The sequence below is a fragment of the Tamandua tetradactyla genome, chromosome 15 (genome assembly GCF_023851605.1).
Source record: "Tamandua tetradactyla isolate mTamTet1 chromosome 15, mTamTet1.pri, whole genome shotgun sequence".
Lineage (NCBI taxonomy): Eukaryota > Metazoa > Chordata > Mammalia > Pilosa > Myrmecophagidae > Tamandua > Tamandua tetradactyla.
Genome location: NC_135341.1, coordinates 61,441,052 through 61,468,351, shown reverse-complemented (window position 1 = coordinate 61,468,351; position 27,300 = coordinate 61,441,052). Strand labels below are relative to the sequence as shown.

The window sequence follows — 27,300 nt, the reverse complement described above, 5'->3', positions numbered from 1 at the left end:
TCTCTCTCCGCCGGACCGCCGCGCGGCGCACGCGCCCCGCAGCAGCCGAGCCGCCCGACCTCCCTACCCCCTCTCTCTCTCCGCCGGACCGCCGCGCGGCGCACGCGCCCCGCAGCAGCCGAGCCGCCCGACCTCCCTACCCCCCTCCTCCCCCTCCTGCTCCGGCTGCTCTCCAACCAACACGGTGCCCTCTTCCCCCGCCTTCACCATGCTCCTCCGCTACCAGCCTTGACAGCCTTGCCGCCCTCACCTTTCCTCCTCCAGAACAACTACTGGGGGAGTGGAGATAATACAGAGCAGCTCCCGGAGCCACGAGGGAAATCAAAGGGACAGCGTACCCCATCCTGGAACGGCTGACTATCTGGGAGAACCAGCTCCGGTGAGATCACCAAGGGGCACGGGCTTTCCTGGGTGGGACAGCAAGCGACCGGAGTCCCTCCCTTCCACCTTCCCAGGCCAGCTGGTAGAATTGGACAGGCGGTCCCCTTAGGCCGCGGCGGCTGGTGCCCCCACCACACGAGGCCCCCCGGAACAACTGAGATAGTTGGGTCGGAAATCCCCAGACTGCGGAGAACAGTGACCGGGGGATCCCTTCCAAACACGTGACTCCCCCGTCGGCTGGGAGCAGTGCACTCTCCCGGGCTGCGACAGCTGGCGCCCTCCCGCCACGCTTGGTGCCCCGGGCCGACTAGCTAATTTGGCCGGACGCTCTCCTGTGCTGCGACAGCCGGCGACCCTCCCCGCGTTTGGAACCCCGGGCCGGCTGGCATTCTTCCAAGACGCTTCGGTTGCCGAACCTCCCCTACGGCGAGAGTTTTCCAGAGTTGAGGGACCCACAGCAACTTTCGCTGGTGAACCCACAGACAGGCGTGTGCCACGTGTGCCACCTACTGGGCAGGATAGGAAGAACAGAACCCAGAGACTGCGCAGAAAAATCTTTCAACCTGTGGGGTCGAACACCCGGGGAAATCTGACTAAATGCCCAGACGCCAGCAGAAGATAACGGATCACGCTCAGAAAATTGAACATATGGCCCAGTCAAACGAAGAAACCAATAGTTCAAATGAGATACAGGAGCTGAAACAACTAATGCTGAATATACGAACAGAAATGGAAAACCTCTTCAAAAACGAAATCGATAAATTGAGGGAGGACATGAAGAAGACATGGGCTGAACATAAAGAAGAAATAGAAAAACTGAAAAAACAAATCACAGAACTTATGGAAGTGAAAGATAAAGTAGAAAAGATGGAAAAAACAATGGATACCTACAATGACAGATTTAAAGAAACAGAAGATAGAATTAGTGATTTGGAGGATGAAACATCTGAACTCCAAAAAGAAACAGAAACTATCCGGAAAAGAATGGAAAAATTTGAACAAGGTATCAGGGAACTCAAGGACAATGTGAACCGTACAAATATACGTGTAGTGGGTATCCCAGAAGGAGAAGAGAAGGGAAAAGGAGGAGAAAAACTAATGGAAGAAATTATCACTGAAAATTTCCCAACTCTTATGAAAGACCTAAAATTACAGATCCAAGAAGTGCAGCGCACCCCAAAGAGATTAGACACAAATAGGCGTTCCCCAAGACACTTACTAGTTAGAATGTCAGAGGTCAAAGAGAAAGAGAGGATCTTGAAGGCAGCGAGAGAAAAACAATCCGTCACATACAAGGGAAACCCAATAAGACTATGTGTAGATTTCTCAGCAGAAACCATGGAAGCTAGAAGACAGTGGGATGATATATTTAAGTTACTAAAAGAGAAAAACTGCCAGCCAAGACTCCTATATCCAGCAAAATTGTCCTTCAAAAATGAGGGAGAATTTAAAACATTCTCAGACAAAAAGTCACTAAGAGAATTTGTGACCAAGAGACCAGCTTTGCAAGAAATACTAAAGGAAGCACTAGAGTCAGATACAAAAAGACAGAAGAGAGAGACATGGAGAAAAGTGTAGAAAGAAGGAAAGACAGATATGATATATATAATACAAAAGGCAAAATGGTAGAGGAAAATATTATCCAAACAGTAATAACTCTAAATGTCAATGGACTGAATTCCCCAATTAAAAGACATAGACTGGCAGAATGGATTAAAAAACAGGATCCTTCTATATGCTGTCTACAGGAAACACATCTTAGACCCAAAGATAAATATAGGTTGAAAGTGAAAGGTTGGGAAAAGATATTTCATGCAAACAACAACCAGAAAAGAGCAGGAGTGGCTATACTAATATCCAACAAATTAGACTTCAAATGTAAAACAGTTAAAAGAGACAAAGAAGGACACTATATACTAATAAAAGGAACAATTAAACAAGAAGACATAACAATCATAAATATTTACGCACCGAACCAGAATGCCCCAAAATACGTGAGGAATACACTACAAACACTGAAAAGGGAAATAGACACATATACCATAATAGTTGGAGACTTCAATTCACCACTCTCATCAATGGACAGAACATCTACACAGAGGATCAATAAAGAAATAGAGAACCTGAATATTACTATAAATGAACTTGACTTAACAGACATTTATAGGACATTACATCCCACAACAGCAGGATACACCTTTTTTTCAAGTGCTCATGGATCATTTTCAAAGATAGACCATATGCTGGGTCACAAAGCAAGTCTTAACAAATTTAAAAAGATTGAAATCATACACAACACTTTCTCGGATCATAAAGGAATGAAGTTGGAAATCAATAATAGGCGGAGTGCCAGAAAATTCATAAATACATGGAGGCTCAACAACACACTCTTAAACAACAAGTGGGTCAAAGAAGAAATTGCAAGAGAAATTAGTAAATACCTAGAGGCAAATGAAAATGAAGACACAACATATCAAAACTTATGGGACGCAGCAAAGGCAGTGCTAAGAGGGAAATTTATTGCCCTAAATGCCTTTATCAGAAAAGAAGAAAAGGCAAAAATGCAGGAATTAACTGTCCACTTGGAAGAACTGGAGAAAGAACAGCAAACTAATCCCAAAGCAAGCAAAAGGAAAGAAATAACAAAGATTAGAGCAGAAATAAATGAAATTGAAAACATGAAAACAATAGAGAAAATCAATAAGACCAGAAGTTGGTTCTATGAGAAAATCAACAAGATTGATGGGCCCTTAGCAAGATTGACAAAAAGAAGAAGAGAGAGGATGCAAATAAATAAGATTAGAAATGAAAGAGGAGACATAACTACTGACCTCACAGAAATAAAGGAGGTAATAACAGGATACTATGAACAACTTTACGCTAATAAATACAACAATTTAGAAGAAATGGACAGGTTCCTGGAAAGACATGAACAACCAACTTTGACTCAAGAAGAAATAGACGACCTCAACAAACCAATCACAAGTAAAGAGATTGAATTAGTTATTCAAAACCTCCCTAAAAAGAAAAGTCCAGGACCAGACGGCTTCACATGTGAATTCTATCAAACATTCCAGAAAGAATTAGTACCTACTCTCCTCAAACTCTTCAACATAATCGAAGTGGAGGGAAAACTACCTAATTCATTCTATGAAGCCAACATCACCCTCATACCAAAACCAGGCAAAGATATTACAAAAAAAGAAAACTACAGACCAATCTCTCTAATGAATACAGATGCAAAAATCCTCAATAAAATTCTAGCAAATCGTATCCAGCAACACATTAAAAGAATTATACATCATGACCAAGTAGGATTCATCCCAGGTATGCAAGGATGGTTCAACATAAGAAAATCAATTAATGTAATACACCATATCAACAAATCAAAGCAGAAAAATCACATGATCATCTCAATTGATGCAGAGAAGGCATTTGACAAGATTCAACATCCTTTCCTGCTGAAAACACTTCAAAAGATAGGAATACAAGGGAACTTCCTTAAAATGATAGAGGGAATATATGAAAAACCCACAGCTAATATCATCCTCAATGGGGAAAAATTGAAAACTTTCCCCCTAAGATCAGGAACAAGACAAGGATGTCCACTATCACCACTATTATTCAACATTGTGTTGGAAGTTCTAGCCAGAGCAATTAGGCAAGAAAAAGAAATACAAGGCATCAAAATTGGAAAGGAAGAAGTAAAACTATCACTGTTTGCAGACGATATGATACTATATGTAGAAAACCCAGAAAAATCCACAACAAAATTACTAGAGCTAATAAATGAGTACAGCAAAGTAGCAGGCTACAAGATCAACATTCAAAAATCTGTAGCTTTTCTATACACTAGTAATGAACAAGCTGAGGTAGAAATCAAGAAACGAATCCCATTTACAATTGCAACTAAAAGAATAAAATACCTAGGAATAAATTTAACCAAAGAGACAAAAAACCTATATAAAGAAAACTACAAAAAACTGTTAAAAGAAATCACAGAAGACCTAAATAGATGGAAGGGCGTACCGTGTTCATGGATTGGAAGACTAAATATAGTTAAGATGTCAATCCTACCTAAATTGATTTACAGATTCAATGCAATACCAATCAAAATCCCAACAACATATTTTTCAGAAATAGAAAAACCAATAAGCAAATTTATCTGGAAGGGCAGGGTACCCCGAATTGCTAAAAACATCTTGAGGAAAAAAAACGAAGCTGGAGGTCTCGCGCTGCCTGACTTTAAGGCATATTATGAAGCCACAGTGGTCAAAACAGCATGGTATTGGCATAAAGATAGATATATCGACCAATGGAATCGAATAGAGTGCTCAGATATAGACCCTCTCATCTATGGACATTTGATCTTTGATAAGGCAGTCAAGCCAACTCACCTGGGACAGAACAGTCTCTTCAATAAATGGTGCCTAGAGAACTGGATATCCATATGCAAAAGAATGAAAGAAGACCCATCTCTCACACCCTATACAAAAGTTAACTCAAAATGGATCAAAGATCTAAACATTAGGTCTAAGACCATAAAACAGTTAGAGGAAAATGTTGGGAGATATCTTATGGATCTTACAACTGGAGGTGGTTTTATGGACCTTAAACCTAAAGCAAGAACACTGAAGAAGGAAATAAATAAATGGGAGCTTCTCAAAATTAAACACTTTTGTGCATCAGAGAACTTCATCAAGAAAGTAGAAAGACAGCCTACACAATGGGAGACAATATTTGGAAATGACATATCAGATAAGGGTCTAGTATCCAGAATTTATAAAGAGATTATTCAACTCAACAACAAAAAGACAGCCAACCCAATTACAAAATGGGAAAAAGACTTAAACAGACACCTACCAGAAGAAGAAATACGGATGGCCAAGAGGCACATGAAGAGATGCTCAATGTCCCTGGCCATTAGAGAAATGCAAATCAAAACCACAATGAGATATCATCTCACACCCACCAGAATGGCCATTATCAACAAAACAGAAAATGACAAGTGCTGGAGAGGATGCGGAGAAAGAGGCACACTTATTCACTGTTGGTGGGAATGTCAAAGGGTGCAACCACTGTGGAAGGCAGTTTGGCGGTTCCTCAAAAAGCTGAATATAGAATTGCCATACGACCCAGCAATACCATTGCTAGGTATCTACTCAAAGGACTTAAGGGCAAAGACACAAACGGACATTTGCACACCAATGTTTATAGCAGCGTTATTTACAATTGCAAAGAGATGGAAACAGCCAAAATCTCCATCAACAGAAGAGTGGCTAAACAAACTGTGGTATATACATACGATGGAATATTATGCAGCTTTAAGACAAGATAAACTTGTGAACCATGTAATAACATGGATGGACCTAGAGAATATTATGCTGAGTGAATCCAGCCAAAAACTAAAGAACAAATACTGTATGGTCCCACTGTTGTGAACGGACATTCGAGAATAAACTTGAAATATGTCATTGGTAACAGAGTTCAGCAGGAGTTAGAAACAGGGTAAGACAATGGGTAATTGAAGCTGAAGGGATACAGATTGTGCAACAGGACTAGATACAAAAACTCAAAAATGGACAGCACAATAATACCTAATTGTAAAGTAATCATGTTAAAATACTGAATGAAGCTGCATCTGAGCTATAGGGTTTTTTTTTGTTTTTGATTGCTTGTTGGTTTGTTTGTTGTTGTTGTTTTTTACTATTACTACTACTTTTATTTCTTTTCTTTGTATTGACATTTTATATCTTTTTCTGTTGTGTTGCTAGTTCCTCTAAACTGATGCAAATGTACTAAGAAACAATGATCATGCATCTATGTGATGATGTTAAGAATTACTGAGTGCATATGTAGAATGGTATGATTTCTAAATGTTGTGTTAATTTCTTTTTTTTCTTTCCGTTAATAAAAAAAAATATATAAAAAAAAAAATTAAAAAAAAAAAAATAAAATAAAGAGAAAAACACACGCACACAAAAAAAAAAAAAAAAAAAAAATTTTTAAGTTAGAAAACTTTGAGTATAATGTCAATATCTTATTTTAGCAGGATTTATGCCTGCATGCTGGTTGGCATGAGTCTGAAACAATGAGGTGTGCACTGATGGATGAATGAAAAGTTTTAAAAAAAACCTTGCAGAAGGAAAGAATTATTGGAAGGACTCTGAGCTGAAACTGGGATTGAAATTAGGTTTATCTGTGTTTCCCATGTGCAAATATTTAGACAACACTCATATGTCCAGTTCTTATCATATTAGTTGAGTCAATGTAGGCCCTCAATATATGTGTATTAAATTGAATCACTGCTTGGAAACTGAGTATAAGAAAGCATTTCATCCTCTTCTTATGGTGATTAATGGATTCTGGATGATATCCCAGATGATTGAATGAATAAATGGCCTTTCACCTTGCAATCTCAAAAAAGTTGTTGGATCTCTGCTCTGAGCACTGCACAAATATCCAGTAGGTCTATCAAGTGACCCAAGATCCAAGCAATATGTCCCATTATTACATCAAGCCCCAGGGAAGAGAAGCAAATATGAGAAAGGAAATGACAAAGTATATAGATTTATCATTAGGAATAAAGGACCTTGCTAGCAGTTGGATAGCTGCAGAAAGGAAATCAGGTTTTCACTCCCTCTTCTTCCACCAGAAATACCTCATGTGGTAGTTAGATTCAGTTGTCAACTTGGCCAAGTGGGTACCTTGTTCTGTTGCTGTGGACATGAACCGATGGTACGTGAGCTTCATCTGTTGTCATTATATCTGCAGTTGGCTAAGAGACATGCCAGCTACAATGAATGATGTTTGATTTAACTGGCTGATGCTTAAATGAGAGAGCTGAACACAGCACAGCCAAGCAGCTCAGCATACCTCAACTTGCGGCTCAGCCCAGGCCTTTGGAGGTGCAGAAAGAAATCACACGGGGGAAAGTTGTTGGAACCCAGAGGCCTGGAGAGAAGGCCAGCAGAGATAATCCTGTGCCTTCCCACATAAGAAAGAAGCTCAGTTGAAAGTTAGCTGCCTTTCTTCTGAAAAACTAATGAAATAAATCCCCTTTTATGAAAAGCCAATCCGTCTCTGGTGTGTTGCATTCTGGCAGCTAGCAAACTAGAATACCTCATGATACCATCTTCTGCCTGTTTTCCTCAGCTTCAGTATTCATGTGTCTATTCATTTCTCTAGCTAATTCCAAGCGTTACAAAATGTGATTGACCCTTAAAGCAGTCATACTGACATGATAAAATGTGTATTTGTAGCTGATTTGGGAGGTTACTCCAGAGAAAATGCCATGGGAAATGGTTCTTTGAGCTCTTGAGGATTTTCATTGTGCAGGACAGTCTTTCTGTCATGTGTGTTTTGCTTCATCCTTTACTTTGGATTTTATAAGTAAATGATTCTCTTCTTTAATGCAGAAGGAATTATGGGTTAAACAAACTGATTGTGAAGTCAAAATCAATAATTTTACTTGTTTTTTCCCCCTTAAAAACATCAAATTATCTATAGATTGTCTCACTTGACACCTATACTTTTATCTATGGTCTAAGTATTTATTTCTACAAAGAAAATGTTCTTTATCTTTTTCTTATTTCTACCCAGTGTTGGACTACAAAGGTACCAGGTGTGGACCAGGAAGGAATACACCAATGCACAGTTGTCAGTGACATGTAGAAGTGTCAGCTGCTCTGCTGGATGTGGCAAGTCATGGTGGTTGGTTCCTCCCCACCACACTTAGGCATTTCCCCTGTAGTCACTTATCTAGAACCAGTTTTATAAGAGACTTGACATTACATTTAGCACAAAAAGAACATCTAGATAAAGACTTTTTCAAGCAAGAGTATTGAAGTATTGGTATACAACAATCAAATTCTAGTTCCAATAATTTAATTTATTATTTTAGGGAACAAAACAATCAGGTCTCATATTTATTGTCCAAACTGATGGGCAAATTTGAAGCAATCAATGTACTAGGACATTTGTTAATCACACTATAATCTAAATGCAGATTGCGACTAGCCAGAATGATTCAAAGTTAGACTAGTTTGACTGTTGTTGTGCAGGTAAAACTCTAGGGAAGGAGAATGCACTAATAAAGGTAAAGGGTAGGCAGTCCTAAAAATGTAACATAATCCACTTCTGATTAATAAACAAACAGCTCTGGCTCATATTAACATATCTCTTCTCATCATAAAACTTGGCTCTAGTAACTGACATCAGAGTATGTTGATTGATACACTGCAAACACATATGTTGGATCAAGCATAGTAATGAACTCTTTATATTTTAAGGCAAGTTGGAAATTGTGAGAATTTTCCTGACTAATCACCCTTTAGAGTGGCAGGAAAAATGGAATAAAATGTCACAGATCACAAAAAGATAGGCAAGCATGTCCCGAGATGTCTTATGTCTAAGAATTAGAACAAAAGCTGCAAAGCCTGCTGCCATATGTCCTAATAATGTTCCTTCATTCATAAAAATTGAGGTTGATAATGTGTTTGAAGGGAGAATGAAAATGGAGGTAAATGCATAGTCTTGTTGGTTAATTGTGTCTTCTACTTCTTATATGATTCTTATTAAAAATAGGTGCTAAGCTGGACCTACCTTCTGGAATTTCTATTAAGGGAACATTAAGTGAATAAATATAAAATTCTGGAAGCCAGATAAGTCTTTTTCACCTTTGACTTACACTAAACACTGCAAAAGATTACTAAAAAGTGAGTTGTTACCTATATTAGTATCTACAGAAAGCATCACACAAAGTTATTGTTTAAAAATGAATAAACATGGAGTGCGTGGGTGCTTCAGTGGTAGAATGCTCACCTGTCATGCGGGAGACCCAGTTTTGATTCTCGGACCATGAACCCCCCCAGAAAAATGAATAAACATGAAGGATCATGGTATAATATACGTTAATCAATCTAGATCAATGGCTCTTACTTGCTTACTGTGTCTATTAAGCAATGAGCACATGTGAGGAACATGACAGTACTCAATTACTATTTGTTAAACAGATAAATAAATGAATTAGTGAGTGAATTAATACAATTATTATGAGGTCAGGTGGCACATTCACACTATGAAATGCAGGCAATGTGTCTTGCAGCCCTCACGTCACTGAGTGAGGTGGTGGTGGGAGGGGGTTACACACAAGAAATAAATGTTGAAAATATAAGTTATAAAATAAAGTGAAGCATGACTTATCTTTAATAAATACAAATACACATAAGTATTTTTCTTAAATGAAATATAAAAGGAAATAGACGCCAAATGAAAAAAAATACCAGAACCATAGCATAAGCCTGAGACAAACATGCACAAACAAAATTATAAAGAAAAGAGTTAAAACAATGAAATGGTGACATTTTACTCAAAGATAATGCAAAGAGTGTCAGTAAAAACTCAAAAAAAGTAAAAGACCTAAAGCTTATTACATACAATGGCATTAATTTTAAGTGCTGGATCAGTCTAAGCCAATTTCCATGTTCCAGTAAATGAACCATTAGTGAAAGTAGAATGATTATACACTAATTTGTCAATCATTGGAATACATTAGCCAGTTGATGGATGTTATCCAAACATAAAACAAAGTACTGTGCAGCTAGCAAATTATTGTTAGCAAATTCTATCACAAATCTTGGCATAAAGTAAAAAATGTCCTCAAATTGGATCTTAAAAGTAATAGGACTTCTACTTTCAATAACGAAAGTCACAAAAGACCGTTACTTCTATCTTAACAAAAAAAGCTGGGTAAGCTACAAAATCACAGTTTCTCAAATATGTTAGAAACCTGAGGATTCAAAAAAACTTAAATAAACTAATTTCCAGAACATGACAATCCATTCTTAAGAGTAAGACAATCTGGTCCATTTTCATCCCTTGCAGAGCAGTGAAAGGAAGAACCCACCTTAGACAGAAATAAAGAGAAACCAGAAAAATTTTAACAAACTTTTAAAGTTTCACATTGAATGATATGATGAAACAATTCTAAGAAGTCTCAACCACAGAATGAGTCTGCACTCACCTCACCAAATATTTTCTCTGAGCCTTCCCTGAATTCATGGAGTAGCATGCTGATCATTGGAGGCAGGCAGGAGAGCTGAGATAAATCCTTCCTTCACCAAATGCATTGTATTCAGCCTTCAAAGGCTGGGGAAAGGGCAACAGAATAGATTTTTCTGAGTGCAGAAAAGCCGAGTTGGGAATAGAGAGTTAAGGAAACTCCCCAGCAAACCAGACAATAGATGACAAAGAGTTAGGCTGTAAATCAGAGAGATATTACAAGTGGTTTACAAGCTGGCAGTGAGGCTATGAAATATTAAGAGATTTCTAGAATCTCCAAGATGCTTAGATACCAAGCCCTGTTGGCTTATATCCTATTTTTGAAAGAAATAAAGCTGAACTGAATCTAACTAAGCCTGCAAAACCCAGTCTTAGCTCAGTTATAGATTAGACTAATCTAGCTCCCTAAATCAATAGGCTTGCAGAAGAAGTCCCTTTGGTCCATTTGTGGGGGATAAGTATCATTTACTTCAGCCTCTACACACACACACACACACACACACACACACAACGTTCAACATAAAAGCAGAGATTATCAGACATATGCAAGAAAATGTGACCATTAACAAGAAAAGAGTATATTGTCAATTGAACTATCCCCACATGTGGACAGATGTAGGAATTATTAGAAAGCATTTTTTTAGATAACTCTGATGACTACATTGAAATAGCTACTGTAAAAGTAAACAACATGCATGAATAGAAGGGGATTTCAGTAAATAGGTGGAAACTATAATTTGAACCAACTGGAAATATTAATGATGAAAACAAAATATCAGAAATGAAGATTTTATTTAATGGGTTCAATAGTAGACTGGACATAGCAAAGAATCAGTCAATTGAATATAGGTCACTATTCTATTCAAAGTGAAACACTAAGAAAAAAGTGAAAAGAAAACAAAACAGCAAAATCTTTGAGACAATACTGAAAGTCCAACAAAAATGAGCAAAACATTTTAAAACACCTATATTTAAGCACATGGAAATGCGTTCAACATCATAGTCATCAAGGAAATACAAACTAAAATCACAGTGATTTCTAATGTATTAGACTGTCTAAAGTAAACCAAATTGGCAATACCAAATATTAGTATGGGTATTAAAGCAATTGAAACTCTCATATATTTCAGCTGCAAGAGTAAAATGGTACAATTACCTTAAAGAACTGTTTGATAGCTTCTATCAAAGTTAAACATGTGTCTACTTTGTAATACCATTCCATTCCTAGATACTTATCAAAGAGGATTAAAATGCATGTCCAAAATAAATTTGTATCAGAATGCTCATAGTAGCCCTATTTATAAGAGCCAAAATTAGAAGCAACTCAAATGTCCATTAACAGAACTGATAAACCAATGGTGATATATTGATGTATTTGAACACAGCAATAAGAGAAAACTACTCATACATGCAAAAATAGGGACAAATCTCAAGTTCATTCGTTGACTGAAAGTAGAAGCAAAAGAGTGATTACATGTGTTTCCATTTGCATAACTATAGGAACAGGTGGAAGCTAATCTATGGTTTTAGAAATCAAAACCTTGGTTACCTGTGGCCTGGAGTTGGGGAGCGAGAATCAACTGGAATGTACAAGAGGGAATTTTCTAGGGTGATGGGAATGCTCTATACCTTGTTTTGGGTGGTGGTGTACATGATGTTGTTTAAGGTAGTGTCTGAACTCATGGAACTAGACATTTAGGCTCTGAGAGTTCCATTGTAAACAAATGTTACCTCAATAAAATATGTAAATTGGAATAGAGATAGAACATCATTATTTTTAAAAGAGAAGACAAGTTTGTTCAAGAGGTGTTTTTTTTTTATTGTTTTTAGCTTTGCTTTTAAATATTCCCTTCCATGGAACATGAAATTAGATGAAAGAATTTAAAAAGTAATATTCCATATCTGGAAAGGGACCTGGAAGTAATTCTTCCAATGCAAAACAGACAATAATTATTTTAGAAAATAGAAAAGTTTCTGCAATGGCTCTTCATTTGTGAGTATGTGAAAAATTTCAAACATCGGTAGCAGTTCAACATATTTCATGAAACAAATGTTTGATATCCTGCCTCAAAATATAAGGGCAGTTTCCTGGACCATGCACCCCCAAAAATATATATATAAAAGCAAAACATGCTAACCACCAACTAAACCAAATGACAAAGCATATTTTAGGAAAGAAGGAAAAACTGCATGGCCTTAATGAGAAATAATGTATTAATCAGATATAGTATTGAAAAGATTCAGAGAAAGAATTCTGTTCAACAATGTTTTGGAAGAAAAATTCATCTGAAGACACAGGCTGCTCCTAAGTCCTAAAATAGATCTCAATTTGAAGAAGAAAATAGCCTTTCCCCACCCATCCCAGTATTGTAGCTAAGATATTCAGGGCACACTCAGTAAGGCTGAAAATATGAAAAAGGTACTTGGTTCCTGACCTTTCCCATTTTCCACAGAAAATGTTTCTTCTGGTAGCCAATGAAAAAACAAAAAAGAGGGGTGGGGGGCATTTGTATACCTAAGATGTAATCAATGACATGAAATAAATGTAGTCATCATATGTGATGAAAACAGTACTGCTTTCAGCTAAAAAAAAAAAAAAAAAGAAAAAAAGCATTCCATTTTATGTACACATAAGCCATAAGAAATCAGTGTCTTTTCGAGGTAAATTGTTTGCCTCTCAGCATCAAAAGCCACAGAGATTTTTCACTAATTCTCCGGCTGTGAATTTGTTATCTAATATTTGTGACATAATTCCTTTTCTCTTCTGGTTTTATTTGGCCTATAAAACTTGCCTTTATTCATTAAGAATTTGGGGAGGGGAGTGTTGTAAAATAAATTCAATAATGGGATCAGCACTATCTCTGATTTCAAATATTAGTTCAGTTTTTTTGTTTTTCTGGAAATGAAGATGGAATCAAGTTGAGAAAAGAACGTTTATTACCAGGTCATTTAAAATTCATTTTCAAATATTTTGGGGGAAAAACTCATGGAAAATAATTAAAATCAGCCTTTTCCATGAAACTTACTTGAGCAGACTCATTAAGATTCCTATGCAAAGTCCTGCTTATTTTTTAAAAAGTAAATGAGATAAAGAGGTCTCTCTTGTGCTGTTATGGTCTTTAAACATCTCTGGGTCCCAAATCTATCATAAACCATGTATCTTAATTTGAGAAAATTAGTAATTCATTATGTGGAGCATATGCTGTTGGGGTCCTACCCAAACCCCCTGGCTCTTTCCACTCACACACCCTTACCAGACCTCCAGCGGCACCCCTGCTTGGTCTCAAGTCCTTCCCTGCCTCTTGGGGTTCACCTTGCTACCTTCGTGGCAAGTTGAAAGTGCCAAAGTATGATGCCTCCTCCCTCCCCCAAGCAGCCTTTCACCAATGAAAAATTGGAGTTGATCTATGAATACCCGTTTGCTCACCCCTCTGGAGGGATAATTTAAGTTCTGCACTGGCTCCAACGCTCCCGAGAAGGATTAATCTCCAATTGTCCACAGTGGTAATGTGGTGGTACTGAGTTCCTTACTGGTTGGCTTCCTCTGACTCATTCCCCCACCCCCCTTCCAGTATTCTCTGGGATCACCTCCCATGTAGGCTTCTTTTTCTTTCATCTTTGCCTCTGGGTCAGCTTCTGTGGACCCAGACAAAGGCATTATGGAATTAACTGCTCTTTTATGCTGTGATTGTTCAGAGGTTTAAATTTCACAAATGAAATCAATCAGCACTTCTTAACTTCAATGAGCACTTTCAAAATGGCTGATCCAAAGTGTTTTCATTGATGAGGCAACGCTGCAAAGGTCTCTAATGGCTAAATAACAGCGGAATGTAATACAAGTTCAGCCTGCCACACACAGATAGCCTTTGGGGGGCCATCCCAAACCTTATTATCTGTGAGTCTTTGAGAGCAGGGACTGCTTATTACTGTCATGCAGGAAAGAATTCTCCAATCCACTGCTTCAGGAGTATAAGATACTGATATTCCCAGGGCAGGCAGAAGGTTCACTTAAGTTCTCATAATTAATGCAATCTCCCTGTTTACCTATGTGTGTTTCCGGGAGCCGTGAGATGCTTCTTTCCCATTTCTCAGATTGTAAACCTCTACTTTCTTTCAGGGATGTGAGGAGAGGTAGCGATTGCTGCCTGCAGGAAGTGAAAGTGGGAAACACCTTTATTAATTCAACTAGCATCCTCTTTTCAGCCCATGCCATTGTCTATATTCATTGGTTATCCACTTCTGGGACTTTCCAGGGAGAAGCAAGGGACACTAGCTTCTCCTTGGTATACTGAAGATGAGACCTTCCCCTCCCCAAATACAGGTTCATCACTGGGCAAGGCTTAATACACAGGCACACAGAAGTGGCTGTGGAGGAAAAAGAGGTTTTATTTACATGGGTGGCAGGGGAACATTCCCAGATCTGCCTCCTTGTAGTGATTTTTCCTGTGGCTTTTATACATGTTAGAGACAAAGAAAGTCAATCATCTTGGGTAATGTGTAACATTTAGCAGAGGTCTGGAGAACTTCCTTAGTTTCTTGTCTCAGTTATTCACTGCATCTTATAGGATCTGCATTCTTCAAGATACATGGTGCCAGGAGTGATAGAACACAAACAACAGTGATTAAATGCATAGTTTAATCAGAATCTATAGGTGTCTAGGGCACATCCTACCTTTTGCTTCACTGTGAAACTAAAGCTTTGGTCCATAGCTCGCTTAGAGTTTCAGAGTTACTTTTAAAATGCTAACACTATAATCTGAAACCTAAAAGGAAGTTCTTAGGTTTTGGCTTCCTCTGCTCTATCAGTTTTTGCTCTTCCATCCTGTGCTGTGCTTCACCCATGGCTGCTCTCCAGTCCACTTCTTCTTGTCTGTTGACTTTTTCCTTTCTTTCTTTGACCTTTTATGTCATTTTGGTGGACTTTTAGGCTAGAATGGAGAGAAACACTTGGATTAAACCCATCATGTTTAACAAAAACTAGAATTTGTTTTTCAGAGAAGTGTTTGCCAAGGCTATTAAGACGTTCTTGTCCTACGTTCCAACTGGTTTTACGAAGTACATGATTTGAGAGTGTGCGGTGAGTGCTCTGTGGCTTCTCAGGAGAGACATTTCTTTATTCTAAGGGTAGAGAATGAAGACCTGATTTGCCCTACTGAGAAATCAGGTCCAAGATATAAAAACCTTTCACATTTTTGTGGAAGCTGTGCTGTTTTCTTTATTAACCAAGATCTTCTCACAAGATCAGAAACATGTAGTTTTGTCTGTGTTATATATGCAACATACATGTTATGCCTGTAAGAAAATTAAGTTTAACTTTCACACGAGATGGCACAGGAAAGGGCTGCAGAATAGCTCAAACTGGTTTTGCAGGCAGGCAAGGAAAGCACCTCTGAAGTAAGCCTAAAATTGGCATGAAATAGATAGAAACAAAGGTTAAATAAGTAACGGCCACGGTTCCCAGTGCTTGCCCATGTAAAAGAAAAAGTAACGACTAGGGTCATTGAAATGTAAAGCGTAATCAAAAGTGGGAACCTTCTGTGGGAAGTTTGAATTAGTCAGACTATCCAGATAGGCTGTAACTTCTGGAGTATCCAATCTGTGGAGAAACAGGGGAGGGGCCTGTGTGCTAAGCTTAAGATATAAATACCTGTAGCGTTCTATTGTTTTGTGTGTGGACCCCATTTTTCAGGTGGGTGCCTGTTCTTGCAAGATCGTGAATAAATTCTTTTCTTCTTCACAACTGGGTAAGCACTTACTCTCTTACGAGTACGATGTTCTTTCTAACATGTCTGTGTGTTATGTATGTTACATATGCTGGATGGAGCCAAAGTGGTAATTTTCGCCTTTAGGAAAAAAAAGAGCTTGAACATCATTAAACTAAAAGGGTCTTAAAAAGGAGGAACCCGCAAGATGGCGAATTCGAGCAAAAGAAGAAGCACACCTTCCATAAGTTGACCCCTACTGCAGCATGGACCTCAACCAGCTGCTGGACACGTCCTGTGAGCAGTTGATGCAGCTGTACAGCACCACAGGAGCAGAGGCAGCTGATCTTCAGCCTGCAGTGGAAGCAGCACTCGCTGTTGAAGCAACTGCACAAGGCCAAGAAGGAAGCGCTGCCCAGGGAAAAGCCAGAGGTTGTGAAGATGCATCTGTGAGACATAATCATCCTGTCCTAGATGATGGGCAGCTTGGTGGGTGTCTACAGCAGCAAAACATTCAACCAGGTGGAAATCAAGCCTGAGATGATCGGCCACTATCTGGGCAAGTTCTCCATCACCTACAAGCCCATGAAGCATGGCCGGCCCACCATCAGGGCCACCCATTCCTCCTGCTTCATCCCCCTCAAGTAACCTACCCAACCTATACAGGTGCAGACTTTTCCAAAAAAACAAAAGGGGTCTTAAGAACAGTCACACACACCTGAGACTAAGAGTCAGAGCTCTGAAGCTATGAAAGTCAGCATTACCCTACACAGCAACTGTTAAAAAAACTAGAAAAAGTGATCAGACTTCGACTAGAGATATGAATGAAGCTGATTTGGATAGGACTAAGGTAAATTAGAATACCAAGTAAAGGATGATATGGCCCATATTTTCGAACATCAACCTCTATTTGAGACCAAAGGGGAAGATATTTATTTGGTGCAAAATTTGTATTTTTAGTAGCACATTATTGAATTCAGCTTGCATGGTCAGTTTATTCAAACACCATAATTACATGGATTCTTGAATAAGGAATGAAATTTTGTTGGTTTGTCCAGGTTAGTGTCATGCCCCAATACAACCCAGAGTAATTTGGGATATGAACATAAAGTATGTGCAAAGTCCCATTGAGGGACTGGGGAGAAAGGGAGGAAATATTCAACTTCCACATATGGGGAATTCCTGATATTCTCACAAGCAATGGACAACCAAATCTATAGGCTGAGCCCTTGATCTTGGAGCTTGCCCCTATGAAACTTATTCTTACAAAGGAGAAGCTAAGCCTATTCATAATTATGCCTAAGTATCACCTCCAGAGAACCTCTTATGTTGCTCAGATGTGGCCTCAATCTCTAAGCCAACTTGGTAGGTGAACTCACTGCCCTCCCTGCCTCTGTGAGACATGATTCCCAGGGATGTAATTCTCCCTGGCAATGTGGGAACAGACTGCTGGGATTAGCCAGGACCCAGCATCATGGGATTGAGAAAGACTACTTAACCCAAAGGGAGAAGAGAAAAATGAGACAAAATAAAGTTTCAGTGGCTGAGAGAGCTGAGAGTTTATCCTGCAGGTTATTCTTAATCATTGTATGAATATCCCTTTTTAGTTAATGGTATTTTGGAGTGGCTAGAGGGAAGTATCTGAAACTGTTGAAGTGTATTCCAGTAGCCTGAATTCTTGAAGATGATTGCTTAACTAATATAGCTTTTAAAATGTGACTGTGTGATTGTGTAAACTTTGTGGCTAATGTTCCCTTTATCCAGAGTATGGACAGGTGAGTAAAAACTAAGGATAAAAATTAATAAATAATAAGGGGTAATAAGGGGCAAAAGAATTGGGGGTAGATTGCAATATAGTGGTCAATAAGAGGGAGGGTATGGGGTATAGGGTGTATGGGTTTTTTATTTTTTCATTTTATTTCTTTTTCTGGAGTGATGCAAATGTTCTAAAAATGATCATGGTGATGGATACACAAATATGTGATGATATTGTGAACCACTGATTATATATTTTGGATAGACTGCATGGTGCATGAAGATATCTCAATGAAAATAGTTTTTAAAATGGAATTAAAAACCTATCTCAGGGCGGGCCGCGGTGGCTCAGCGGGCAAAGTGCTTGCCTGCCATGCCGGAGGACCTCGGTTCGATTCCCGGCCCCAGCCCATGTAAAAAACAAACAAACAAACAAAATACAATAAAACAAGAAAATGTTTAAAGATGTTTCCCTTCCTTCCATCCTTCCTTCCTTCTCTCTCTGTCTTTCCTTCCCTTCCTCCCTCTTTCTTTAAAAAAAAAAAAAAAAAACCTATCTCACTGGGCTGGGCGGGGCCAAGATGGCGGCTTAGTAAGGTATGTGCGTCTTAGTTCTTCCTACAGAGTAACTACTAGGTGAACAGAAACAGTGCAGAACAGCTCCCGGGGCCACGGCAGGGAATGGACACACAGCGTACCCCAGTCTGGACTGGCTAGTCTGACTGCGAGACTCTGCTGCGGTGAGATCCCCGAGCAGCGCACGATTCCCTGAGCAGCGGCAGCTGTGGCAGCTGGAGCTCCTCCCTCCCTCCTTCCTGGGCCAGCTGAGAGCCTCGGAGAGGCAAGTTTCCCAAGCTGCGGCGGCCGGCGCCCCTCTTTTGCGGGCGGCTTCCTGGACCGGCTACGAGTATTGGATCAGAGGGCTACCCAAGCCTCAGTGGCCCTCCCCTGTGGGAGGCTTCCTGGTCCGGAGGCGAATTCCCCAGGCCGCGGAGGCCGGCGACCGACGTGCGATGCCACTCCCCCGTGGGCGGCTTCCTGGTCCGGTGGCGAATTCTGCGGGCCCACTGTGGCCGGCGACCGACACCCCTCCAGGGAGAGGAGGGAATTTCCGACAGTGGCAGTGACTGGGTCCAACCAAACAACAATAGGGGAATTAATAAAGGAGCCACAGGGTCCCTTCAAGCCGTGGCGGCTGACGCCCCCACAAGGCGCGGCCCCCCGGACCAACTGAGAGAATTGGATCAGAAATCCCCAGGCCATGGAGAACGGTGACCGGGGGGATCCCTTCCAAACACGTGAGACAAACGTGTGCCACGAGCACCACCTACTGGGCAGGATAAGAAAAACAGAAACCAGAGATTTCACAGAAAAATCTTACAACCTTGTTGGGTCCGACACCCAGGGAAATCTGACTAAATGCCCAGACGCCAGCAGAAGAAAATGGTCCACGCTCAGAAGATTGAGAATATGGCCCAGTCAAAGGAACAAACCAATATTTCAAATGAGATACAGGAGCTGAGACAACTAATGCTGAATATACGAACAGAAATGGAAAACCTCTTCAAAAATGAAATTGATAAATTGAGGGAGGACATGAAGAAGACATGGGCTGAACAAAAAGAAGAAATAGAAAAACTGAAAAAACAAATCACAGAACTTATGGAAGTGAAGGATAAAGTAGAAAAGATGGAAAAAACAATGGATACCTACAATGATACATTTAAAGAGACAGAAGATAGAATTAGTGATTTGGAGGATGGAACATCTGAATTCCAAAAAGAAACAGAAACTATAGGGAAAAGAATGGAAAAATTTGAACAGGGTATCAGGGAACTCAAGGACAATATGAACCGCACAAATATACCTGCTGTGGGTGTCCTAGAAGGAGAAGGGAAGGGAAAAGGAGAAAAACTAATGGAAGAAATTATCACTGAAAATTTCCCAACTCTTATGAAAGACCTAAAATTACAGATCCAAGAAGTGCAGCGCACCACAAAGAGATTAGACCCAAATAGGCGTTCTCCAAGACACTTACTAGTTAGAATGTCAGAGGTCAAAGAGAAAGAGAGGATCTTGAAAGCAGCAAGAGAAAAACAATCCATCACATACAAGGGAAACCCAATAAGACTATGTGTAGATTTCTCAGCAGAAACCATGGAAGCTAGAAGAGAGTGGGATGATATATTTAAATTACTAAAAGAGAAAAACTGCCAACCAAGACTCCTATATCCAGCAAAATTATCCTTCAAAAATGAGGGAGAAATTAAAACATTCTCAGACAAAAAGTCACTGAGAGAATTTGTGACCAAGAGACCAGCTCTGCAAGAAATACTAAAGAGAGCACTAGAGTCAGATACGAAAAGACAGAAGAGAGAGGTATGGAGAAGAGTGTAGAAAGAAGGAAAGCCAGATATGATATATATAATACAAAAGGCAAAATGTTACAGGAAAATATTATCCAAACAGTAGTAACACTAAATGTTAATGGACTGAATTCCCCAATCAAAAGACATAGACTGGCAGAATGGATTAAAAAACAGGATCCTTCTATATGCTGTCTACAGGAAGCACATCTTAGACCCAAAGATAAACATAGGTTGAAAGTGAATGGTTGGGAAAAGATATTTCATGCAAATAACAACCAGAAAAGAGCAGGAGTGGCTATACTAATATCCAACAAATTAGATTTCAAATGTAAAACAGTTAAAAGAGACAAAGAAGGACACTATCTACTAATAAAAGGAACAATTAAACAAGAAGACATAACAATCATAAATATCTATGCACTGAACCAGAATGCCCCAAAATACGTGAGAAATACACTGCAAACACTGAAAAGGGAAATAGACTCGTATACCATAATAGTTGAAGACTTCAATTCCCCACTCTCATCAATGGACAGAACATCTAGACAGAGGATCAATAAAGAAATAGAGAATCTGAATATTACTATAAATGAGCTAGACTTAACAGACATTTATAGGACATTACATCCCACAACAGCAGGATACACCTTTTTCTCAAGTGCTCATGGATCATTCTCAAAGATAGACCATATACTGGGTCACAAAGCAAGTCTTAACAAATTTAAAAAGATTGAAATCATACACAACACTTTCTCGGATCATAAAGGAATGAAGTTGGAAATCAATAATAGGCGGAGTGCCAGAAAAATCACAAATACGTGGAGGCTCAAAAACACACTCTTAAACAACGAGTGGGTCAAAGAAGAAATTGCAAGAGAAATTAGCAAATACCTCGAGGTGAATGAAAATGAAAACACAACATATCAAAACTTATGGGATGCAGCAAAGGCAGTGCTAAGAGGGAAATTTATTGCCCTAAATGTCTATATCAGAAAAGAAGAAAAGGCAAAAATGCAGGAATTAACTGTCCACTTGGAAGAACTGGAGAAAGAACAGCAAACTAATCCCAAAGCAAGCAAAAGGAAAGAAATAACAAAGATTAGAGGAGAAATAAATGAAATTGAAAACATGAAAACAATAGAGAAAATCAATAAGACCAGAAGTTGGTTCTATGAGAAAATCAATAAGATTGATGGGCCCTTAGCAAGATTGACAAAAAGAAGAAGAGAGAGGATGCAAATAAATAAGATCAGAAATGGAAGAGGAGACATAACTACTGACCTCACAGAAATAAAGGAGGTAATAACAGGATACTATGAACAACTTTACGCTAATAAATACAACAATTTAGATGAAATGGACGGGTTCCTGGAAAGACATGAACAACCAACTTTGACTCAAGAAGACGTAGATGACCTCAACAAACCAATCACAAGTAAAGAAATTGAATTAGTCATTCAAAAACTTCCTAAAAAGAAAAGTCCAGGACCAGACGGCTTCACATCTGAATTCTATCAAACATTCCAGAAAGAATTAGTACCAACTCTCCTCAAACTCTTCAAAAAAATCGAAGTGGAGGGAAAACTACCTAATTCATTCTATGAAGCCAACATCACCCTCATAGCAAAACCAGGCAAAGATATTACAAAAAAAAGAAAACTACAGGCCAATCTCTCTAATGAATATAGATGCAAAAATCCTCAATAAAATTCTAGCAAATCATATCCAACAACACATTAAAAGAATTATACATCATGTCCAAGTAGGATTCATCCCAGGTATGCAAGGATGGTTCAACATAAGAAAATCAATTAATGTAATACACCATATCAACAAATCAAAGCAGAAAAATCACATGATCATCTCAATTGATGCAGAGAAGGCATTTGACAAGATTCAACATCCTTTCCTGTTGAAAACACTTCAAAAGATAGGAATACAAGGGAACTTCCTTAAAATGATAGAGGGAATATATGAAAAACCCACAGCTAATATCATCCTCAATGGGGAAAAATTGAAAACTTTCCCCCTAAGATCAGGAACAAGACAAGGATGTCCACTATCACCACTATTATTCAACATTGTGTTGGAGGTTCTAGCCAGAGCAATTAGACAAGAAAAAGAAATACAAGGCATCAAAATTGGAAAGGAAGAAGTAAAACTATCACTGTGGGCAGACGATATGATACTATACGTCGAAAACCTGGAAAAATCCACAACAAAACTACTAGAGCTAATAAATGAGTACAGCAAAGTAGCAGGTTACAAGATCAACATTCAAAAATCTGTAGCATTTCTATACACTAGCAATGAACAAGCGGAGGGGGAAATCAAGAAACGAATCCCATTTACAATTGCAACTAAAAGAATAAAATACCTAGGAATAAATTTAACTAAAGAGACAAAAAACCTATATAAAGAAAACTACAAAAAACTGTTAAAAGAAATCACAGAAGACCTAAATAGATGGAAGGGTATACTGTGTTCATGGATTGGAAGACTAAATATAGTTAAGATGTCAATCCTACCTAAATTGATCTACAGATTCAATGCAATACCAATCAAAATCCCAACAACTTATTTTTCAGAAATAGAAAAACCAATAAGCAAATTTATCTGGAAGGGCAGGGTGCCCCGAATTGCTAAAAACATCTTGAGGAAAAAAAACGAAGCTGGAGGTCTTGCACTGCCTGACTTTAAGGCATATTATGAAGCCACAGTGGTCAAAACAGCATGGTATTGGCATAAAGATAGATATATCGACCAATGGAATCGAATAGAGTGCTCAGATATAGACCCTCTCATCTATGGACATTTGATCTTTGATAAGGCAGTCAAGCCAACTCACCTGGGACAGAACAGTCTCTTCAATAAATGGTGCCTAGAGAACTGGATATCCATATGCAAAAGAATGAAAGAAGACCCATCTCTCACACCCTATACAAAAGTTAACTCAAAATGGATCAAAGATCTAAACATTAGGTCTAAGACCATAAAACAGTTAGAGGAAAATGTAGGGAGATATCTTATGAATCTTACAATTGGAGGCGGTTTTATGGACCTTAAACCTAAAGCAAGAGCACTGAAGAAGGAAATAAATAAATGGGAACTCCTCAAAATTAAACACTTTTGTGCATCAAAGAACTTCATCAAGAAAGTAGAAAGACAGCCTACACAATGGGAGACAATATTTGGAAATGACATATCAGATAAAGGTCTAGTATCCAGAATTTATAAAGAGATTGTTCAACTCAACAACAAAAAGACAGCCAACCCAATTACAAAATGGGAAAAAGACTTGAATAGACACCTCTCAGAAGAGGAAATACAAATGGCCAAAAGGCACATGAAGAGATACTCAATGTCCCTGGCCATTAGAGAAATGCAAATCAAAACCACAATGAGATATCATCTCACACCCACCAGAATGGCCATTATCAACAAAAGAGAAAATGACAAGTGCTGGAGAGGATGCGGTGAAAGAGGCACACTTATCCACTGTTGGTGGGAATGTCAAATGGTGCAACCACTGTGGAAGGCAGTTTGGTGGTTCCTCAAAAAGCTGAATATAGAATTGCCATACAACCCAGCAATACCATTGCTGGGAATCTACTCAAAGGAATTAAGGGCAAAAACTCAAACGGACATTTGCACACCAATGTTTACAGCAGCGTTATTTACAATTGCCAAGAGATGGAAACAGCCAAAATGTCCATCAACAGACGAGTGGCTAAACAAACTGTGGTATATACATACGATGGAATATTATGGAGCTTTAAGACAGGATAAACTTATGAAGCATGTAATAACATGGATGGACCTAGAGAACATTATGCTGAGTGAGTCTAGCCAAAAACTAAAAGACAAATACTGTATGGTCCCAATGATGTGAACCGACATTCAAGAATAAACTTGGAATATGTCATTGGTAACAGAGTCCAGCAGGAGTTAGAAACAGGGTAAGATAATGGGTAATTGGAGCTGATGGGATACAGACTGTGCAACAGGACTAGATACAAAAACTCAAAAATGGACAGCACAATAATACCTAATTGTAAAGCAATCATGTTAAAACACTGAATGAAGCTGCATCCGAGCTATAGGTTTTTGTTTTGTTTTATTTTGGTTTGGTTTGTTTTTACTATTATTACTTTTATTTTTTTCTCTATATTAACATTCTACATCTTTTTCGGTTGTGTTGCTAGTTCTTCTAAACCGATGCAAATGTACTAAGAAACGATGATCATGCATCTATGTGATGATGTTAAGAATTACTGATTGCATATGTAGAATGGTATGATTTCTAAATGTTGGGTTAATTTCTTTTTTTCCGTTAATTAATAAAAAAAAAAAAGGAAAAGAAAATACAGTAACAATTCACAGCCAAAAAAAAAAAAAAAACCTATCTCACTGGGCGGGCCATGAGGGCTCAGCAGGCAGAGTTCTTGCCTGCCATGACAGAGACCTGGGTTCAATTCCCAGTGCTTGTCCATGTTAAAAAACAACAACAACAAAACAAACAAACAAAAAACAACCTATCTCACAAACTCATGAAGATTAGTGGAGATGATGCATGAAATTGTCTAGCACTGAGCTTGGCCCATCGAAAGAGATCAATGAACGGTAGTGATTATTTAAAAAAAAAAGTCACACATAGTCAATAGACTAGATCCACAGTGCCATCTTAATAGCTAGTTTCTTGAAAAACACTGAGGGCCAAGAAAAGAAACTCAAACAGAGGCATAAAATCAGAATTAGTTCATAAAAATTAAGGTGTCTAATGAAGCATGAACCTAGAATGTAAAGAAGAAAAAATTCTTTCTTTGTAAATAGGGTGACCATATGTAAATATATGCCCTTCATAGCTTAAACCAATAGCAACCAAACGCAGATCAAAGCAGTGCTTTGAAGTGCTTCCTTACCACTAACATCAAAAGCCTGCCTTTTTAATCAATAAAATGTAATTTTACTCTAAGATCAAACAAAGAAGGAAGTTGTATGTTTTCAATTTTATTCAGATTTGTCATGGCAAAAGAATAAGCAAATTGTATCACTTGTGGGAATCAAAGGATTTGCAAGAGGTGTAACTATTAAGAGGTATTTAATACTGAAATTTAGTTGCCTTTCCTAAGGATTGCCTGTATCATCAAATAAAGAAATTTCTAATTCTTTCCTCACAAGTTCTGCAACTAAGGTAACCAATCATTATACTATAACTGGAAACAACCACATAGATTACAGTAGCTAAATGGTACCATGTGTTTTATAGCCAGGGGAAAGTGGTTCAATCTTGTGTTTAGTTTCCTTTTGATTTCTAATTTCTTTTGGCCATTTGAAGTACCTGTAGAGTATGATAGAAGAAATAATACAAGGGCCATTATAGTACATACCAAGGCTCTAAACAATGCATCCCTCATATTTTATCAGGGCTATAGTTAAAATATGCAATAATACAATATTAAAGTTTACATACTCTAGCTTCTCCCATCAACTGCCCATGCTTGAGCTGTGAAATCAGAGAAGCAAATAAAGAAAAGGAAGAGAAGAAAGGAAAAGAAAAATGCTGTTTTACATTGTACATTAAAAGAGTCTTAAAAGAAAAAAAAGGATTCTTAGAACAAATACCAATTTTTTTTAACTGCAATGCGCAGTTATAGAGTAAAATGAGTCATTGACATATTAGGAAGAAGGAATAAGTCATAAGAGAGAGAGGGAATGCCTCTTATAGTGCATGAACAATTGTTCTTAATAAATCTCAAGAAGATAACAGACGAATTCTTCAGGGAAAGTACAAGGATAAAAGGTTCCTGATAAGCCAATTTTGTTTGATCAGTTACAAATAAATTCTAAATTCTTCCTAGTATAGTAGCAACTATAAACAATTTTAGCTTTTTTAAGATGTTTGATATAAGTGATTGATACCATTGAATTCTTTTATAAGCCTTTTTAAAAATAGAATTACAGTTGCTAGTGATGGATAAGGTAACATTATGCCTAATTTTATAAGATAACATTAATGAAACTGTTGCATCTTTTGTTGAGTTAGTGCTTTTGTGCAATATCATTTCCAATCCTTTCACTTTTATTCTTTCTGCACACTTTTTCTCTAACAACATCTCTCGTGACCATCATACAGTTTGGGCTTTTAATTTGTTTGTTTGCTCATTATTATCCAATCTAGTAACCTTTGTCTTTTTAAAAAGTCATTTAACCCATTTTCATTTACTGCAATTTCTAATATAGAAATTATAACATACATCCTGACTTACCAAAGCCTAACATGTATTTTTACCTTTATTTTCCTCCTAGATAATGCAAGGGCATTAGAACACCTTAATTCTACTTATCACTCCTATCTTATACGTTATTGAGATTATTTTAACATTATTAAATAACTTCAATATTTTAATGTTATATTATAATATTATCTTTATTTATATGTGTATATGTATATTTTAAATACAACATCATTACTCTTTTTCGCAGTTAATTTTCCTTTAGAATCATCCATGTATTTATTGTCTTCTTTGATATGCATTACTTCTGACATGTCTATAGTTCCACATGGAATCATTTTCTTTTGATTTGTGAACATAAAAATTTTAGTGCAAGTCTGCTGGTGATGAATAGCTCCAGAATTTGATACTTTGACAAACATTTCCACTGTCATCTGACTTTCAGCAATGCTGCTGAGATGTCACCTGCCCGTCTATTCATAACTCCTTAAGGGTAGTCAGTCTTTTTCTCTACCTGATTTTAAGAGTTTTTTCTTTGTGATTTTCTTCAGTTTTATGTGATGTCCCTACAATTGGATTTATTTTTATTTGCCCACCTCCTTACAAAAGCCCTTCCAGGTTCCAGTCCATGGTAAAGTTTGTTATTTGTCTTCTCCTTGAGATAAACTACCTCCCTTCCATCCTTTAGCCCTTTCAAGCCTTGACACTTTTCTCTGAGTGACCTCCAAGTATCCACAGATGACACCAGGACAAAAGCAACAGTCCTTTGAGAAATCTGCCTTGGTGATGGGGGAA

General features: G+C 38.2%; 1 pseudogene; it reads left to right on the top strand.

The window, feature by feature from the left end:
• LOC143656839 (small ribosomal subunit protein uS19-like) overlaps positions 1–16,793 on the top strand; it is a 43,838-nt pseudogene extending 27,045 nt beyond the window's left edge.
• Positions 16,794–27,300: the final 10,507 nt, after the last annotated feature.